Source organism: Somniosus microcephalus, unplaced genomic scaffold (genome assembly GCF_052327205.1).
Source record: "Somniosus microcephalus isolate GS21.2 unplaced genomic scaffold, FLI_Smic_1.0 unresolved_chr1, whole genome shotgun sequence".
NCBI lineage: Eukaryota > Metazoa > Chordata > Chondrichthyes > Squaliformes > Somniosidae > Somniosus > Somniosus microcephalus.
In genome coordinates this window covers 56712777-56733792 of record NW_028225179.1, presented here as the reverse complement: position 1 = coordinate 56733792, position 21016 = coordinate 56712777, and the positions used below count along the sequence as shown (strand labels likewise).

The window sequence follows — 21016 nt, the reverse complement described above, 5'->3', positions numbered from 1 at the left end:
TAATTGAATCCCTTCCCACTGTCTCCACATTTCCACGGTTTCTCCATGGAGTGGGTGTCTCTCCAGGATGGACGATCGGTTGTAGCCTCGTCCACACACGGAACAACTGTACTGTGGCGGAGACCACATAGGGACAATAACACAATTCACAACGTATAGCCAATGTTGTTATATGTACCTAAACACAATTCACTATGTATAGCCAATGTTGTTGTATGTACGTACTGGGTTGGGTTATCGGGGCAGGGTCCCTTTAAGAGCGTCGGTAGCGTGATGACGTCATGCGTCAGTAGCGTGATGACGTCATAGCCCTGCAACGAGGCTGAGACCCTCAGTCCTCATGGAGAGTGAATAAAGTAACACACATTTTGCCTTTGCTGCAACAAAAGTCTGAGAACCTGTTGATTTCTAGCGACCCCAACATTGGTGATCCCGCTGCTCTTTTGGACGATTCCAAAGACCTCATCCGAAATGGCGACGAATGCCGTTTCCATCAAACTACCCGAATTTTGGGAACGACAGGCTGCCGCTTGGTTCGCCCAGGCCGAGGCTCAATTTGCACTCCGGGACATCACCGCGGACGACACGAGGTACTACTACGTCGTCTCTGCTCTCGGCAGCTCCACCGTGGCCAGAGTCGTGAGCCTGCTCGAGAACCCCCCCAGAGCTCAACAAATTCGAAACGCTGAAAACGCACTTCTTAGAAACTTTTGGACTCACCGAAGCCGAGCGCGCATGCTGGCTTCTCTCTCTACCCGGGCTTGGCAACTCCAAGCCCTTGGAGCTGATGGACCACATGCTGGCCCTCCTGGGCACACACAGGCCGTGCTTCCTCTTCAAGGAACTGTTCCTTCAACAGCTGGCAGGTCAGGTACAGTCGGCTTTAGCCAACTCTTCCAGTACCGATTTCCGCGACCTGGCCAAGGAGGCCAACAAATTTTTCTCCGCCGGGCAACAGTGCTGCACGGCCACGCGGAGCCCTGCCCCCACCGATACAGCCCAACGGTGGCAGCCCCCAAGCCTTTGCTTCTACCATGCGCAGTTCGGCCCCAAAGCCAGGAAGTGCCGGCCCCCGTGCAGTTTTCCGGTGTTGGAACAAATGAAAGACCACTCGTCGGCTGCTATGGCTGTCGGCCGTTCAGGCAGGTTGTTATTTATTACGGACACCGACTCCAGACATCGCTTTCTTTGTGACACGGGTGCCCAGGTGAGCATCCTGCCCGCGTCAACCACAGACATGCAAGGGGGGAACCATGGCCCCATCCTCGAAGCCGCCAACGGCAGTTCCATCCGCACCTTCGGGAAATGGAGCGTGGCGCTTTGTTTTGGCGGGCAGCGGTTCACCTGGGACTTTGTCACGGCAAAAGTGTCCACCCCCCTTCTCGGCGCTGACTTCCTCTGCGCCAATGGCCTTTTGGTGGACATCAAGAACCGACATCTCATCAACGCTGAGACTTTCAGCTCGCTCCCATGTTCCCTCAGCAGGTCCAGCATGACGAAGTTGTCCAGCGTACTCTCGGCCTCCAATGAGTTTTCCTGCCTCCTCGCCGAGTTCCCAGACCTCACGAAGCCCACATTCTCGTCCGCTGCCACCAAACATGGGGTAGAACACCACATCTCGACCACCGGTCCACCCGTCTACACCTGCGCTCGGCGCCTCAACCCGGGGAAACTCGCCATCGCTAAAGCCGAGTTCGACACCATGGAGCGCCTCGGCATCATCCGCCAGTTGAACAGTCCGTGGGCCTCGCCCCTCCACATCGCTCCGAAACCAGGTGGCGGGTGGCGCCCGTGCGGCGATTACCGGCACCTCAATGATGCTACGACCCCCGATCGCTACCCGATTCCACATATCCAGGACTTTTCCGCCCGCCTGGCCGGGAAAGTGGTATTCTCGAACGTGGACCTCGTCCAGGGTTACCACCAGGTCCCTGTCCGGCCGCAGGACATCCCGAAAACCGCGGTGATCACCCCGTTCGGGCTGTTCGAATTCCTCCGCATGCCATTCGGCCTCAAAAACGTCGCCCAGGCTTTTCAACGCCTAATGGACACCGTGTTACAGGACCTGACATTCCTGTTCGTACACCTGGACAACATCCTCATCGCCAGCGCCTCCAGGTCTGAGCATGTGTCGTACCTTCGGACTCTCTTCCAACGCTTCAGCCAGCATGGCCTAATTGTCAACCCGGCCAAGTGCCAGTTCGGGCTGTCCTTGATCGACTTTCTCGGGCACCGCATCACAAAGGACGGGGCGGTGCCACTGCCATCAAAAGTGGAGGCCGTGATGGACTTCCCGCGACCCCTCACCGTGAAGGCCCTGCAGGAGTTTTTGGGTATGGTGAACTTTTACCATCGCTTCGTCCCCCGAGCAGCCCATCTTATGCGGCCCCTTTACAAGGTCCTCAAAGGCAAGCCCGACAAGCTCGCCGTCGACTGGTCCGAGGAGATGGCCAATTCTTTCAGGGACACGAATAGGGCCCTGGCTAACGCGACCATGCTGTCGCATCCGTTACCTGATGCGCCGATCGCTCTCACCACCGACGCCTCGGACTATGCGGTCGGCGCCGTCCACGAACAGTGGGTCAACGGCACCTGGCAACCGCTCGCCTTCTTCAGCCGGCAGCTCTGCCCCAACGAGTGGAAGTACAGCAACTTCGATCGTGAGCTTCTCGGCCTCTACCTCGCCGTCCGACACTTCCGTTTCCAATTGGAGGCTCGCCCGTTCATAGCGTTCGTGGACCACAAACCATTGGCCTTCGCCATGGCCAAAGCTTCCGAGCCATGGTCGGCCCGTCAGCAACGCCAGCTGGCCTTCATCTCAGAGTTTACAATGGACATCCAGCATGTGGCTGGGAAAGACAACCCCATCGCCGACTGTCTCTCCCGAGCCGTCGCCAGCGCCGTACACCTCGGCATCGACTACACCCGCATGGCGGCCGACCAGGAATCCGACCCGGACGTCCAGGCCGACAGGTCACGGGCCTTCAACTAGCGGACGTCGCATTCGACGATGCCGGCACCACACGCCTGTGCAACGTCTCCGTTGGGCACCACGTCCCATCGTGCCCGACGGGACGGGTGGAGACGGCAAGTTTTCGATGCCGTCCATAATCTTTCCCACCCGGGCGGGAAGCCGTCACAGAAGCTGGTGGTGGATAAGTTCGTCTGGCATGGGCTCAGGAAAGACGTTCGTGACTGGGCCAGCACCTGCGTGGTATGCCAATGCTCGAAAGTGCATTGCCATACTAAGGCCCCGTTGGCGCCTTTCGCGGTGCCCGAGAGGCGGTTCGACCATGTTAACGTGGACCTGGTGGGGCCCCTGCCGCCCTTCCGCGGGTTCATCCACCTCCTCACAATGGTCGACAGAACCACCCGACGGCCGGAAGCCGTCCCGCTGTCTTCAACGACGTCCGCCGATGTGGCTCGGGCATTCATCAGCACTTAGGTCGCCCGGTTCGGCGCCCCATCTGACATTTCCTCCGACCGGGGGTCCAGTTCATGTCGGAGCTCTGGAACGCTGTCGCCCGAGGCCTCGGGTTGAGGTTCCACCGCACCACAGCATACCACCCTGAGGCTAACGGACTGTGCGAACGGTTTCATCGCTCCATGAAGGCCGCGCTCCGGGCCAGCCTCCGGGATGATACTTGGATCGACAGACTCCCGTGGGTTATGCTGGGACATAGATACACAGAAAAAAGGAGCAGAAGTAGGCCATTCGGCCCTTCGAGCCTGCTCCACCATTCAATGAGATCATGGCTGATCATTCAAATTCAGTACCCTGTCCCTGCCTTCTCCCCATATCCCTTGATCCCTTTAGCCTTAAGAAATATATCCAACACTTTCTTGAATATATTTAATGAACTGGCATCCACCGCCCTCTGTGGCAGAGAATTCCACAGGTTCACCACTCTCTGGGTGAAGAAAATCCTCCTCATTTCAGTCCTAAATGGCTTACCCCTTATCCTTAGACTCTGACCCCTGGTTCTGGACTGCCCGGCCATCAGAAACATCCTTCCTGCATCTAGTCTGTTCAGGCCTGACAGAATTGTATAGGTTCCGATGAGATCCCCTCTCAATCTTCTAAAATCCAATGAGTATAAGCCCAATCGACACAATCTCTCCTCATACGTCATTCCTGCCATCCCAGGTATCAGCCTGGTGAATCTTCGCTGCACTCCATCCATGGCAAGAACGTCCTTCCTCAGGTAAGGCGACCAAAACTGCACACAATACTCAAGGTGCGGTCTCACCAAGGCCCCGTACAACTGTAGCAAGACATCCTTGTTCCTGTACCCGAACCCTCTCGCTACGAAGGCCAACATACCATTTGCCTTCTTAACCGCCTGCTGCACCTGCATGCTTACCTTCAGCAACTGGTGCACAAGAACACCCAGGTCTCTTTGCACTTCACCTTCTCCCAATCTATTGCCATTCAAATAATAATCTGCCTTCCTGTTTTTGCCACCAAAGTGGATAAACTCACATTTATCCACATTATATAGTGCATTTGCCATGTTTCTGCCAAATCACCCAACCTGTCCAAATCGTACTGGAGTTTCACGACATCCTCCTCACAGCATACCCTCCCACCCAGCTGTGTGTCATCTGCAAATTTGGAGATATTACATCCAATTCCCTCGTCCAGATCATTAATATATATTGTGAACAGCTGGGGTCCTAGGGCCGATCCTTGCGGTACCCCACTAGTCACTGCCTGCCACTCGGAAAACGACCCGTTTATTCCAACTCTTTGCTTTCTGTCCGCCAACCAGTTCTCTATCCAAGTCAATACCTTGCCCCTAATCCCTTGTGCCTTAATTTTGCACGATAATCTCTTATGTGGGACCTTATCGAAAGTCTTCTGAAAGTCCAAGTACACCACATCCACTGGTTCTCCCCTATCTATTTTACCAGTTACATCCTCAAAAAATTCCAGTAGATTAGTCAAGCATGATTTACCTTTTGTAAATCCATGTTGACTTTGTCCAATCCTGTCACTGCATTCCAAGTGCTCTGCTATTACATCTTTTATAATGGACTCCAGCATTTTCCCCACTACCGATGTCAGGCTTACTGGTCTATATTTCCCCGGTTTTTCTCTACCACCTTTTTTGAATGTGGGGTAACATTAGCTACCCTCCAATCCATGGGTACTGTTCCAGAGTCTATCGAGTTCTGAAAGATGACCAGCAATGCATCTACTGTTTCTAGGGCCACTTCCTTAAGTACCCTGGGATGTAGATTATCAGGCCCTGGGGATTTATCGGCCTTCCGTCCCATCAATTTTCCTAACACCATTTCCCTACAAATACTGATTTCTTTCAGTTCCACCCTTTCATCAGACCCTATATTCCCCGGCATCTCTGGGAGGATATTTGTGTCCTCCTTTGTGAAGGCAGAACCAAAATATGTATTTAGTTGGTCTGCCATTCCTTTGTTCCCCATTATAAATTCCCCTGATTCTGACTGCAAGGGACCTACGCTTGACTTCACCAATCTTTTTCTCTTCACAAAGCTTTTACAGTCAGTTTTTATGTTCCCTGAAAGCTTACTCTCATATTCTATTTTCCCTTTCTTAATTAATCCCTTTGTCCTCCATTGTTGAATCTTAAACTGCTCTTAATGAATAATTCAATCATATTATGATCGCTCCGACCCAAGGGGCCTCGTACAACAAGATTGCTATTTAATCCTTTCTCGTTACATAATACCCAGTCTAAGATGGCCTGAGCTCTGGTTGGTTCCTCGACATATTGGTCCAGGAAACCTTCCCGTAAACACTCAGGACCGCCCCCAAGGAGGACCTCCAGTCCTCGTCCGCCGAGCTCGTCTACGGACAGCCGCTGCAGGTTCCCGGGGATTTCGTCCCCAACGCAACGGAACCTTGGTCCGCAGCCCGGCAGCGGTCCGACCTTCAGGACAACGCCAAGGTTTTTGCGCCGGTGCCCACGTCGCAGCATGGCCTCCCACAGTCCAACGTTCCGCTCGACTTTCGTGCGGCGGAGTACGTTTTCGTCCACCACGACCTCTTCAGCCACCCTACAATGGAGCATTCTGCGTCCTCGAAACTGGGGACAAGACCTACGCAGTGGATGTCGGCGGTAAGCCGGACTGCATTTCCGTGGACCATCTTAAGCCGGCCCACCTGGATCTGGACCGACCCGTTGAGTTGGCACAGCCCCCGAGGCGGGGCCGACCTCCGGTTTCTGCACCCTCAGTCCACCACCGAGTGCCCGAGGTCCCTCCTCCGACGAACCCCCCGGTCCCCACCCCGGAATTGAGGAGCCGTTCCGACCGTGTGATCCGGCCCCCCAACAACTGACATTGCCAGTGCTAGTGAATTCTGGGGGGACGTATGTGGCGGAGACCACATCGGGACAATAACACAATTCACTATGTATAGCCAATGTTGTTATATGTACGTACTGGGTTGGGTTATCGGGGCAGGGTCCCTTTAAGAGCGTCGGTAGCGTGATGACGTCATAGCCCTGCAACGAGGCTGAGACCCTCAGTCCTCATGGAGAGTGAATAAAGTAACATACTTGCCTTTCCTGCAACAAAAGTCTCAGAGCCTGTTGATTTCTAGCGACCCCAACAGTAGGGTTTCTCCCCGCTGTGAACGGTGCGATGATTTTCAGGTGGTGTTACTGTGTGCACGGCCATCCTGTGGGGTCAGTGCCCTCCCTGCACCTGGTGCCAGGTTACTGACGTCACACAGACCCCGTTGCCGGGTTATTGACGTCACAAAGCCCGCGTTGCCGGGTACATGACGTCACTGCCGCTGAGGCGGTTTAACGGCCGTGAGATTTAAATCCGGAGCAACACGACCCCGCCTCCGACAGCGAAAATGGGCGGGGCGTGGGTCGCTGCACCGGGCCCCGAATGGTGGTGCGCTGTCAATCAGCTTTGTTCAGCCAATAGCAGCGGCGGATAACACCGATGCTGTGCGCGCTGTGAGGCCGCACTGCGCATGTATTGGGTCCCCGGATGAAGGCGGTTATTGAAGGAAAACAGAATGGCGGAAAGTGAGGTGGTGACTCCGAGAGAGCGGAGCTGGAATGGATTGGCCGGAGGATCGTCACCGCCTGGACCCGCGGCCTAGGGGGCTGAGGGTGAGTGTCCCGGGACTGAGTCGCTGCGGGCGCAGTCGGGGAGGGGATAAGCGGGGCTGAGAGTTAGCCGGACCCTCATCCTCCCTAAAGTGCGGGGCCCAGACTCGGCCCCCAGACTCCAGCTGTGACTGAAGCAGTTTGATCTAGGCTCAGCACAGCGGCCGGACTCTTGTCCTCTCCGCCCGCCCCGGGAGTGTTTGATGGGACAGTTCTACACTGTACAGTGTACCCTCTCTCTCTCCCTCCCCCCTGTCTCTGTAATTGAAGCAGAGTGGTTATTTCGTAAATTTATCTGAAATTTTAGAGCAATTGACAAGCGATTCCTGCTGATCTGCGCGTATTTCCATATAGGACACAGATGGTTCGGGGGAGCAGAGCTCTCGGTCATGTTGAATTAATGCTAAACTTGTTATTGTAGAGACCGCCTAGCAGTGGAAGGAAACTATGTCAGCAAAAGTATAAAAAGTGTAAAATACATATCCTAATCATGGGAGATTTTAACTACACCAAGTGATCTGTCGAAGAGGTAGGGAAAGCGGAAAAGGGAATGGAGTATTTACAGTGTGTTCAGCACTCCTTTCTTACCCAGTACGTAAGAAGCCCAACCAGAGAGCAATCACTGACGGATCTACAATGGGAAATGAACCAGAGCGGTTAAGAGAAGTAAGCTTGGGTGAAAATCTACACTATCGATCACAACATAATGATTGAGAAAAACAAAACTAGTAATACGATTGTGAAAAAGTTGATTTTGAGGTGTTGACAATGGAACTAGGGAAGATAAACATGGAACAGAAGAGACAGACAAAGAGAGAGAACGGCAGTGGGAAATATTTAAAAAAGTGAGCAATAGAGTTCAGGAGAATTATATTCCACTACAAAACAAGAACAAACTAGCCAATAATAAAACACCAGGGATGAATAAAGAGATGAGGGTAAAATGGATACTGAAGAAAAATGCTGAGTATAGTGAAAATAAAGGAGAGGATGACAAAAGGTAATTGGAAGAGGCTGGGAAAGAATAAGAAAAACAATTAGGAAGGTGAAAAGGAACTGCAAAATTTAATTATCAAGGAATATAAAAAGAAATAGTGAAGTATTGTACAGGCACATAAATAATAGGAAATTCAGGATAGGGACAGAGCCACAAAAGGATCACAAGACAAACCAACATGTAATGACAGCGAAATGGCAGAAATATTGGATACAAAAGCCTGACCTGCTGAGTATTTGCAGCGCCTGACTGGCTGAGTATTTCCAGCATTTTTTGTTTCTGTTTCAGAAATATTGTATAGTTACTTTGCCTCAGTTTTTACTAGGTAGATGAAAAAGGTGAACATGACATTGGAAGAAGGGATGAGAAGAGAGATCAAGACATATAAAATAGAAAGGGTGAAATAATTAATAAACTAGCAAAAGTTAGAGTGATAGATATACAAAGCAGAGAAGGTATTTTAAACATGTATAGAACCTTGGTTAGACCACACAGGGAGTTCTGAAAGCTTTCCCACCACCAAGGTTAAGCTGACTGGCCTGTAATTGCCAGGTTTATTCTTCTCTCCTTGTTTGAACCAGGGTGTAACATTTGCAATCCTCCAGTCCTTTGGCGCCACCCCTGTAATCTAAGGAAGATTGGAAGATTGTGGTCAGCACCAACGCAATTTCTACCGTTACTCCCCACAGTAACCTCGGGTGCATCCCATCCGGACCGGGTGACCTATTCACTTTAATTACCGCCAGTCTGTCTGGTACCTCCTCTTTATCTATTTTATCTCATCCAGTATCCCAGCAATCTCCTCGTTTACCATAACTTTGACAAATCCTCTTCCTTAGTTAACGCCGATGCAACGTACTCATTTAGTACCTCAGCCATGCCTTCTGCCTCCACCAGTAGTTCTCCATTTTGGTCCCTAATAGGCCCCACCTCTCCTCTGACGACCCTTTTTCTGTTAATATGCCTAAAGAAGACCTTTTGGATTGCCGTTATGTAATTCTGTGGTGAATTCTGAAAAGACATGGTACAGCACTCGAAACAATCTTCAGCAAGGGGCTGGGTGTCAGAGGGTCAAAACTCTGACTTTTCACCCCTACCAATCTGAAGGTCTTGTGTAAAATGAATGTGGAGATTTCAAACACAGTCCTTGGTGAGAGGTCAGTTTTTTGCCAAACTAGGCCGTTTGACAGTTCAAGATTTCCACTCGGCTTTGTGTGAAGACGTGCTTCCTGACCTCACCCCTGAATGGACTATTTATAATGTAAATATTATGCCGCCTTGTTCTGGACGCCACCACGAGAGGAAAGAGTTTCTCTGTCATTTTGACAAACTTGATTTGAGGCTTTTGATGAGGGCTGTTCAGTTGATGCTGTGTATATGGACTTTAAAAAGGCGTTTGATGAGGTACCACGTAATAGGCTTGTTAGCAACATTGAAGCCTGTGGGATAAAAGAAGCAGTAGCAGCAGGGATACAAAATTGTCTAAGGGTTAGAAAACAGAGTTGTGCTGAATGCTGTTTTTTGGAGTGGAAGGGGAGGTATTCAGTGGTGTTCCCCGGGGATCAGTACCAGGGTAACTGCAGTTTTTGATATATATTCATGACCTGGATTTGGATAAAGGGCACAATTTTGAAATTTGCAACTGACTCATCTTTGAAGTGTTTAAAACAGTGAGGAAGTTAGTAATAGACTTCAAGAGGATGTAGACAGGCTGGTGGATTGGACAGACACATGGCAGATGAATTGCAACACAGAAAAGTGTGAGGTTATACAGTTTGGGAGGAAGAATGAGAAGAGACAATGCAAGCGCAATGGTACAATTTTAAAAGGGGTGCACGAACACAGACCTGGGGGGATGTTTGTGCACAAATCTTTGGTGGCAAGACAGGTTAACAAAGCAATTGTAGTTAATAAAGCCTATGGGATCCTGGGCTGTATAAATAGAGGCGTAGAGTACTAAAGCCAGGAATCGATGGTAAACCTGTATAAAACCCGAGTTTGGCCTCAGCTGCAGTATTGTGTCAATTCTGGGCACCACACTAGGAAGGACGTGAAGGCTTTGGAGAAGAGACTTGCTAGAATGGTTTCAGGGATGAGGGATTACAGTTACTTGGATAGACGGAGAAGCTGCGATTGTTCTCCTTAGAGCAGAGAAGGTTAAGAGGAGATTTGATCGAGGTGTTCTAAAATGAAGAATTGTTTAGATAGAGTAAATGGAACAACTTGTATTGATATAGCACCTTTAACATAGTAAAATGTCCCAAGGCGCTTCGCAGGAGCCGCATAAGAAGATATTGGGGCAGATGACCAAAAGCTTGGTCAAAGAGTTCGGTTTTCAGGAGCGTTTTAAACAGGCCATGAAAATGTAAACACAGCACTGGGGTTCTTTCTAGAGAGATCGAATTGCAAAGCAGCGAAGTTATGTTAAACTTGTAGATTCTGTTAGAACCTTGGTTAGACCACACTTGGTGCACTCTGTACAGTTCTAGTCTCCATATTATGAAAAGGATAGAGAGACACTGGAGAAGGTGAAACAAAGATTGACGAGAATGATACCAGAACTGAGAGGTTCTAAGTATCCAGAATGACTGACCGTGCTGGGGCTCTTTTCTCTAGAGAAGCAAAGTCCGAGGGGTTATTTATTAGAGATCTGTATAATTATGAAGGGGTTTGATCGGGTAGATGACGAAGATGTTGCCACTTGTGGGGAATCCAAAACTGGGGGTCAAAAACATAAGATAGTCACTAATAAATCCAATAAGGAGCTCAGCAGAAACCTCTTCACCCAGAGAGTAGTCAGAATGTAGAGCTTGCTGGCACATGGAGTAGTTGAGGTGAATAGCAGTGTGCCTTTAAGGGGAAGCTGGATAAGTACGAGGTAGAAAGATATAGACGGATATGATGATAGGGTGAGGTGAAGTAAGGTGGGTGGAGGCTCGTGTGGAACATGAACACCGGCTGGACCTGTTGGGCTGACTGGCCCGTTTCTGTGCTGTAAATACTATGTAATTCTACGGTGAATTCTGAAGAGACATGGTACAGCACTCGAAACAATCTTCAGCAAGGGGCTGAGGGTCACAGAGGGTCAAATCTCTGACCTTTCACCCCATCCGATCTGAAGGTCTTGTGTACAATGAATGTGGGGAGTTGAAACACAGTCCTTGGTGAGAGGTCAGATTTGTACCACACTAGGCCCTAAATCGGCAGACTGGCTGTTACGTACCGAACAAGTGCCTTCAAATCCTGTTTAAAACCTCTCTCTCTGTCACTGATCTCAATCCACCTACAATCTTAACCCGATCTCTGCTGCTCAGTCTGTTTGTGTCTCTACATGCATGTGTTTCTGTGTCCCACTATACGTGTGTTTTTGTGTGTGTTTGTATATGTGGGTATGTCTCTGTAGGTGTTTCTGCATGTGCCTCTTGTGCTGATGTGTGTGTCTATGAACAGAACCCTAGCTAATGAAAATATATCAATCTGAGTCTTGAACTTTTCAATTGAGCTCCAGCTTGAACAGCTTTTTGGGGAAAGTTCCAGATTTCTACTACCCTTTGTGTGAAGAAGTGCTTCCTGACATCACACCTGAACGGCCTAGCTTTAACTTTAAGCTTTTGCCCCTTGTTCTGGACACTCCCACCAGATGAAATAGTATCTCTCGATCATCATAAAACCTCAATGATCGCATCCTTTAATTTTCTATATTCAAGTTTATAAATTCAGGAACAGAAATGGTATGGAGCGGGGAGGGGAACAGAGTAACAGTGGTAATGTCTAGGTAATGAAGAGGGAGCTCAGTATTTTACGTGCCTTTGAGGGCTCGATGCTGACACTCTATAAAGTGGAGGAAGGAACAGGAGTCGGCTATTCAGCCCCTCGAGCCTGTTCCCCCATTCAGTGAGATAGTGGCTGATCTATCATAACTCCATCCACCTGCCTTGGCTCTGTATCCTTTCTCCACCCTTGCCTGGCAAAAATCTATTGATCTGGGAATTAAATTATTAATTACGCGAGCATCTACTGCTTTTTGTGGGAGAGTTCCATACTTCTACCTCCCTTTGCGTGAAGAAGTGTTTCCAAACTTCTCTCCTGAATGGCCTGGCTTTGATTTTGAGATTATGTCCCCTTGACCTAGACTCCTCAACCAGTGGAAATAGTTTCTCTCTCTCTACCTTGACAATTCCTTTTAACATCCTTAAAACCTCAATCAAATTAAATCGCCCCTTAACCTTCTATATTCCATGGAATACAAGCCCAATTTATGTAATCTCTCCTCACAATCCTGGAACTCCCTCACTCCCTCCATAACAGCACTGTGGGAGTACCTTCACCACATGGACTGCAGCGGTTCAAGAAGGCGGCTCACCAATATCTTCTCGAGGACAATTAGGGATGGGCAATAAATGCTTGCCTTGCTAGCGATGCCCACATCCCAGAAATGAATAAAATAAATAATTTAACCTTTGGTACCCTGGTAACATTCTGGTCTATCTGTGCTGCACTCTCTCCAAGGCCAGTATATCCTTCCTGAGGTGCGGTGCCCAGAACTGAATGCAATTCTTCAGATGGGGTCTTTCCAGAGCTCTCTACAGCTGAAGTACCAACATTGCATTAGCCTCTTTAATTATTTTAGTACCTGTCCACAAGCTTTTACTGATTTAAATACTTTGACCCCTAAATCTCGCCAGTAAGAGGTGTGGGGTGTGTGTATTTTCTGTTTAAATTGGAGCATTCGGTTTCATTTGATTCTGGTATTTAACAGCAGCAACCAACTCCTGCAAACCCTCAGCAACTGAATCTCTATTTGGAATAGTTCACCAGTTCCGGCGACTGATCCAACTCGCCCTACGTATCTGTCTGTCCCACTATCCTTCCCCGGTGGGTTTGGATGTTGCAGACCGAAACAGTGAAAGATCCAGTGATGGATTCCCACCAGTCCGAGCTCTCCACGCTCTCACTGAATGGAACCTTCCTTCACGGGAAGCAGGCTCTGTTTGATTGTTTAGGCCCCGTAACCCCTGACCCTGTATTACTGCTGTCAGAATAATGGGCTGTACTCAGAAATAAAACTTACTGCATTGATCACAACTTCACATCCGTGTCTTATTTCTCTTTAGGATCAATGTGCTGGAGGACATGGTGTCCGGGGATGAAATGAGACTGGGAGAAGATTTGGGAATCGCAGGAAATGGGAAGAGGAAACTGGCACAGGGGATCTCGCCAAGTGTCCAATAACACATTCAGAAAGGTACTGAGATAAGATGGCTGTCCCAGAGCGTCAGCACTCTGACCGTTTGGGGTTCAAGCTGTTAAACTTGAAACGCTGCCTTCAGGCAGATTGGAAATAGACATCTATTGCATCAGACCCACAGATCGTTTGATGGGACAGTGTAGAGGCAGATTTACACTCAATCTAACCTGTCCATCCTCTGTCTTGGTTTTTTCTCTATCTGCCTCATTGAATCAATCTCTCTCTCTCTCTCTCTCTCTCTCTCTCTCTGCCTCAACTCACTCTGCTTCAATCTCGTCTCTTTCTTTCTCAATGGCTCTATCTCTTCGCCTCGTTTTCTCTCTCTCATTCACCTTTGCTCTGTCTCTCTTCTCTCTCTCTCTCTCTGCCTCACTGTGTCTCACGCTTTCTGCCTTTCTCTTCTCTGCCTCGGTCCCTCCTTCTGCCTCAATCTCAGTCCCCCTCTCTCTGCATGTATCGACTGTTGTATCCTGAAAAGTGGACCTGGTGTTGTGCCAGGTCAACACTTAACCCTTTCCCCCTCAGAGCGGACTAAGTGATATATGAAGTCGACGCTTAGCTTTGGTACAGATGACCGACTTCGAGTGAAGGATGGTTCAAAATGGTCTTTATTCACAGGCCTGGGGAGAACCTTCTGGGAGCCCTCTCGGATCTGACTCCACCGATTCCCTAGCAACAATCACAGTTATACAAAAATCAAACCCCTGCCCTCGGGGCGGGGATAAAGCTTATCAGCATATACAGAGTTATAGCTAAATGGCAATTATAAACTCTGACATTTCATCTTCTTACCGCCCACAAATCCCACATTTCTGTTATCAGTTGGTCCTGTCGCCTCCTGTGACTGTGGACCGCATCTTAATTGCTCTACAACCATCCATTTCCCCGTAGCCAGGTGGTTTTGCTTGTTACATGTTGTCTTAAGATAACAGTCCTCGTTAAGGCGTGCAAAGCACCGACTTTGGCCTCATCTCGGGTTACCTCTGCAAAGCAAGCACACTCTGATTAGTCCCACCATACTTTGAAGAATGGAACCCTGTTGTGATTTACAACAAACAAATTCTTAGGTGCGTTATCTCGCATATGTGTTGCCTTGCCTGGCCAAACAGACATCCTCCTCAATCTTCCCATGAGTTGTTCTGCAGTTTAATCTCTCAGCATTTGAAGTCACTTAATCATGTTTTAAAACTTAGCTGGGTAAATGCAATATACAGACCTCTATCGTTTAACTCGGGGTAGGGATTAACCCATTATTTCCGCCTTGCACATTGGTGCTGCAGTATTCATATTCTAACATAAAAACTAAATTATACATATTCTAACATAAAAACTAAGATATAATAGTAATTTGGCTACTTCAGTACCCCCTTATGGCCCATTGGTCAGTTTGACCCAATATGGCCAATATGCTGCAGTTTAAGATTGTTTGCTATGAGGACCGTCGCCCTAGTGGTACCAAGCCAGGGTGTCTAGTACTCATACTTCCGCAATCCTAAACGCAGTCTTCATAATGATTCTCCTCACGCCCTACCCCTTGCTTGTTGGTGGTTAGCAACAGTGTTTCTTTCTCTTCTTCCTTCGTCATTCGTCTGGTTATGGCCTGTGCTAGGTTGTGGTTCTTTCGCCATCGGCAATATCCACAAAGTAAGAACAAAAGGATCATTAATACGGCGCCTTGCACAACTACCAGCACATGTGACATGATCCTGATCCAGGGGTGTATATCGACATTTAGCCCCCAATTCCAGATCTTACTGTACCAAGGAGTTTCTGCTAATGTTGTACCAATGTCTTTTTGTTGTTTCTTTAAGTCTTCCTCTATTTTATGATAATACTTTAAAATTTCCTTTGTTTCCTGCTGTAATTTCTTCCAAGCCTCCTCTTCCTCTAACTTAGGAATTGCCTTGGGCTCTGGTATGACATAAGCTTCAACCTCTTTATTAAGTACCAAACTATCAAGTGACCATGTTTTCGTTTCCTGTGGTCTTGGTGGGTGTATATATTGATGTCCTATCTGTGTAGATATCTTTGGATCAAAACAAAAGTTTGGTTGGGGAATGGGACGAATCATATCTTGATATTCATATTTCTGTTGAGTTGTGGTGACACAAAATGTCCCGTTGTTCCTTGGTGCTACCCTTGTCCGGTGTATCCCCCTTGGGTGTACCTCAAGGGTGCAATTGGTGGTTTTTGTGAATCCGCACTCGGATGTGTCTCCCTCGGTGGGGGGGGGCGGTGTGCATGCCCATGTCCTTCCCTTGTGGTGGCACCCGTCCATTACCACCCCCCTTAAGGTTCCATTCTTCTGTTTATTATCTTCATCCCCTTCCCAAAGTGCCTTGGTAGGGACATCATGATATTTAACCCAACTTTCCCTTTGTATCTCTCCTATATTAATCACGTCGTATAGCGGCTGTCCCTCTTCTGGGAGTTGTGGGATGGCCAGTACAAAGCCAATCACCTTAGTCCATGGGGTCAGACAATTACCTGCCCGGTATACTTGTCCCATTTTACGCCCCTTACATAGGCTTTTATTTGTGTCAATCCAAGGTTCCAGATCCTCATTAGTAATCCAGTCAGGGATCTGTCCATTATTTATTTGCCTCATGTTATGCTGAGCATTTGACAATAGCCATGAGTCATACATGGCACATACTAGTCCCTTATGGGTTTGGCGAGAAGCTTTGTCAAGTCGATCAATAATTGTATTGATTGTTTCTGCATGGGGGGCTACTACCTCTCCCACCCCCAACAATTGCATTATCATTTGTTTTCCTGCCAGTGCCAATTGCTGGCTATTTCCAGTGGCTTGTTTTAGTAACTTCTTTATTTTTGCTTGTAGTTCCTCTACTCCTTCGTTTACTCCTTCTATGTCCAAGCTATTAACTGTTGCTAACCCGGCCGCATACCCTGCTCCGGCCATTTACAGTGCTCCCCTTTTCTTACGTCTTTGTAAGAGAGATTTTCCCTGTGGACCCTCTAATTGTTTTACCCACAGGGAGTTCCATATTTGTTTTGTATGATTGTTACACATCGCAGGCATCTCTAGAGTACTCATATTAATGGCAACCTTAATAGTTCTGTGTTACACTAAAGTACACCTCATCTTGTGTTTTCCTTGTTATTAAACCCCCGGGTGCCCCTTTTTCCATTGGTGGGCAAGTTAGTGGAGTGAGGGTGTTTTTATGCTTGTTGCCTTTCCTTTGTAACCCTATCCCCTCCGTCCTTTCCCTGATTTCCATCTGTAATATTTGTACTCGCCTGGATCCCTTTTTGCGTTCTGCATTATAACATCCTGCATTATAACCTCCTATCATTCCCCTTTGTCTTTTACCTATTTTGGGCCAATTTAGTGTATTTGAACTCTGTCCCAAATATGGGAGCCCTATGTAATTTGGTGTAATCTCAACTGCTTTATTGAATCCGAATCCTGTATCTACGAAATATCCCTTTCTTTCTTGAAACTTTGGAATTATTTGAACATTGTCCTTAGTACGTAGGCACTCTATTTTAATCCCTTCGCCCTCCGTGACCCGGAGAAACAAAGTCCTGTTAGCTGTACTTTCGTATTCACAATAATCACAGTACACAGTCATATCGCATTCGTTTCCCGAAGCCGCCCCCCGTTCTAATGGTGGCGTATTGTTGGTGGGCATCTTGATTCCATTCTGGATGATGGTTATGTTTGAAGTCAGTTCGATACCAAAGAGCATCAGAAGTCCCACTGCAGACTCTGGGATGGCAGGAATGACGTATGAGGAGAGATTGTGTCGATTGGGCTTATACTCGCTGGAGTTTAGAAGATTGAGAGGGGATCTCATCGAAACCTATAAAATTCTGTCAGGCCTGGACAGACTAGATGCAGGAAGGATGTTTATGATGGCCGGGGAGTCCAGAACCAGGGGTCATAGTCTAAGGATAAGGGGTAAGCCATTTAGGACTGAAATGAGGAGGAATTTCTTCACCCAGAGAGTGGTGAACCTGTGGAATTCTCTGCCACAGAAGGCGGTGGAGGCCAGTTCATTAAATATATTCAAGAAAGTGTTGGATATATTTCTTAAGGCTAAAGGGATCAAGGGATATGGGGAGAAGGCAGGGACAGGGTACTGAATTTGGATGATCAGCCATGATCTCATTGAATGGCGGAGCAGGCTCGAAGGGCCGAATGGCCTACTCCTGCTCCTATCTTCCAAGTTTCTATGTATATTTGACCATAAACTCCCGAGTTGCTCGCGCCTCCCACTAGACCCAGCGCTTATATTTAGCCATAGAATTCCGATGAGAGCGCGAATGATGCTCCACTTCATTTTTTTCTGCATTTATCGTTCCTGTAAAGATAAATAAAGGGGGCCAGTCGTCACCAGCCAATTAGAACGGATAAGAATGGCATAATTCTATCAGTTCAAACTGTTGTACGTCTGGTTCATTTCTTGGTCTGTGGCTCTGTTTCCAGATATACTTGAAGATGCAAACCACGACGTATAATATTAACATCCCGCACAGCCCTAGCATTAATATATGTAGAAACTCCCCTTCCCATTCTTTATACCTTCTAGCATACTCCTCGCTCTCCTCAAAAGGCACCATCTCTGGCTTACTCATTGTTTTTGTCATTTTTAACTGAGTCCAGTGCTTCCACCTTCCTTTACCTGTTCCGGATTCATCTATACAAGCGCATGTGTCACTGTTCATTCATACTTCGTAAGGTCTTGACCATCTGGGTGCTAGCCCTGGTTTGGCTGGTATTATTTTTGCCATCACCTTGCTACCTACAGCTGGGACCTCCTTGTGGTCGTCCCGTGTATCATGTTCTAGATCCCGTATAATCTGTTGGTCTTTGGCCTCATGTCTGAGAGCGTGTAATTGCATACACAATTGTTTAATACATCTCCTAATTCTATACTTCAGGGGCCCTACATCCCCACCCCCGGTAGTGATTTCTTCCGGCAGTGTCATTGCTCGTCTGGTCATTAGTTCGACAGGTGTCAGCCCCGTGGTTCTATTCGGAGTTGCTCTAAGGCTCATCAGTGTACTCTGGAGTAGCTCTACTACCCATCCCTTCCCCGTGTCTTCTATTGCTTTAGCTAAGGATAATTTCAAAGTCTGGTTCATCCTTTCCACCATCCCTCAACTCTGAGCGTGGTATGGTATGTGGAATCTTTGTCTGATACCTAATAATGCACATGTTTCCTTTATAACCTTCCCTGTAAAGTGTGTTAACTGGTCTGAATCAATCTGCAGCGGGACCCCCCCATCGTGGTACAACCTGCTCTGCCATTATTCGTGCTACGGTCGTTGCCGTGCAATCTCTAGTGGCAAATGCTTCAACCCATCTAGTAAATTGATCTATTATTACCAAACCGTACATTTTCCCCTTGGATTTCGGTAGAGGTCCAGTAAAGTCTATCTGCAACTTCTCCCATGGGCCTCTTGGTCTCGGCTGATGTCCCCACTTTACCTTGACAGGTTTCCCTATGTTATGCTGCGCACATATGGGGCAGTGTCTACAGAATCTGTCCACCGCTTGTTTCATTCCGGGCCACCACCAGCATCGCTGGAGGTTGTTTAACATATTGGATATACCTGTGTGTTGCCTACCATGGTACATTTTCATTAATTCCTGTTGTATACAGCCTGGTGCACATATCTGCTGCTCTTTCCTCCATATTCCCCCCGCTCTTTCTCCTGCTCCCCCTCGTTCCCATAGCTGTTTCTCCTCCTGGGATACTTCCTTATGTAATTTGGATATATCTATATCTTCTGGCAATGCAGTTATAGCAGCTATGTCTATCTGTGTTTCTGGTTCTGTGTTGCTCTTGTTTGCTGCTGCAATCTGTTGCTCTACCACTTTTCTGGCTGCAAGGTCGGCGGCTCTGTTTCCCTTTTCTGTGGGGGAGTTACCCCTCTGGTGGGCTTTTAGAGTCATAGAGTTATACAGCACGGAAAGAGGCCCTTTGGCCCATCGCGTCCGCACTGGCCATCAGGCCCTGTCTAATCTAATCCCTTTTTCCAGCATTTGGTCCGTAGCCTTGTATGCTATGGCATTTCAAGTGCTCATCCAAATGCTTCTTGAATGTTGTGAGGGTTCCTGCCTCGACCACCCTTTCAGGCAGTGAGTTCCAGATTCCAACCACCCTCTGGATGAAAAAGCTCCTCCTCAAATCCCCTCTAAACCTCCTGCCCCTTACTTTGAATCTACGCCCCCTTGTTATTGACCCCTCTACTAAGGGAAAAAGTTCCTTTCTATCTACCCTATCTATGCCCCTCATAATTTTGTACACCTCAATCAGGTCCCCCTTCAGCCTTCTCTGCTCCAAGGAAAACAACCCCAGCCTGTCCAGTCTTTCTTCATGGCTGAAGCGCTCCAGCCCAGGTAACATCCTGGTGAATCTCCTCTGCACCCTCTCCAAAGCAATCACATCCTTCCTATAGTGAGGTGACCAGAACTGCACACAGTACTCCAGCTGTGGCCTCACCAGCATTTTGTACAGCTCCATCATAACCTCCCTGCTCTTATATTCTATGCCTCGGCTAATGAAGGCAAGTATCCCATATGCCTTTTTAACCACCTTATCCACCTGTTCTACCTTCAGGGATCTTCTTCTTATCGTGTCCACGGACAGTCTATACATAGCCCAGCCAGAACTGGACACATTTTTGCGCCTTGTTGTTGGATTCGGCAAGATCTGCAACAGTGCAGGGTTCCTCTCACGATGGGCATTGCAGGAGATGTTGCATAGTCTGTGCCTCAGTTCCACATTCACAAGTTGTCGGGCTGGTTGAATATCCCCATTTGCTTAGTGACACCTTTGAGCAACCTACACCGGTCCTAAGTCTGTTCAGGCACTTCCAGATTGCCCAGTTGCAATTAGCTCCTGGGGGACGGCTTTCATCAGGTAAAATTTCCATCGCTGGGGGTTGTTCAAGAGCCCGTCTTTCCACAAGGCGATGCGGGCTTCAGATGAGGTTGATTGTAATGGAACAACACTGTTCATGAAGCTCTTCCTTGACTTTAGGCAGCTGGGTGTAGGTGTATGACAATGCAGAGGGTGCCTCTCATCTGATGTTTGACGGAGTCGCTCTTTCTTGCTGGCTACCGTTCAGGGATCTATGTACATGCACACCAAGGTCCTGCTGATCCTCTGTCTTTCCTAGGGTCTTACCATTCATTGTGTATTCCCTTGCCTTGTTAGTCCCTCCAAAATGCATCGTCTCACACTTTTCAGGGTTAAATTCCATTTGCCACTCTTCCGCCCATCTGACCAACCCATCTATATCGTCCTGCAGACTGAGGCTACCCTCCTCGCTATTAACCACCCCACCAATTTTCATGTCATCTGCGAACTTACTGATCATACCTTTTACATTCACATCCAAATCATTAATGTAGACCACAAACAGCAAGGGACCCAGCACCGATCCCTGCGGTACCCCACTGGACACAGGCTTCGAGTCACAAAAACAGCCTTCCACTATCACCCTCTGCCTTCTGCCACTAAGCCAGTTTTGGATCCAATGTGCCAAGGCACCCTGGATCCCATGGGCTTTCACCACCTTGACCAGTCTCCTATGCGGGACTTTATCGAAGCGGGAAGTTATCAAAAGCGTTACTGAAATCCATGTATACCACATCCACTGCACTACCCTCATCCACACACCTAG

The 21016-nt window shown here is 48.2% G+C and overlaps 1 long non-coding RNA gene across 1 annotated transcript in view; it reads left to right on the top strand.

The window, feature by feature from the left end:
- Nucleotides 1-6966: 6966 nt before the first annotated feature.
- The window catches only part of LOC147095323 (uncharacterized), a 32992-nt gene continuing 18942 nt past the window's right edge, over nucleotides 6967-21016 (top strand). Inside the window, exons 1-2 of the long non-coding RNA XR_015074780.1 lie at nucleotides 6967-7112; nucleotides 13221-13351. This is a non-coding gene — a long non-coding RNA (uncharacterized LOC147095323). The remainder of the gene's footprint in view (nucleotides 7113-13220; nucleotides 13352-21016) is intronic.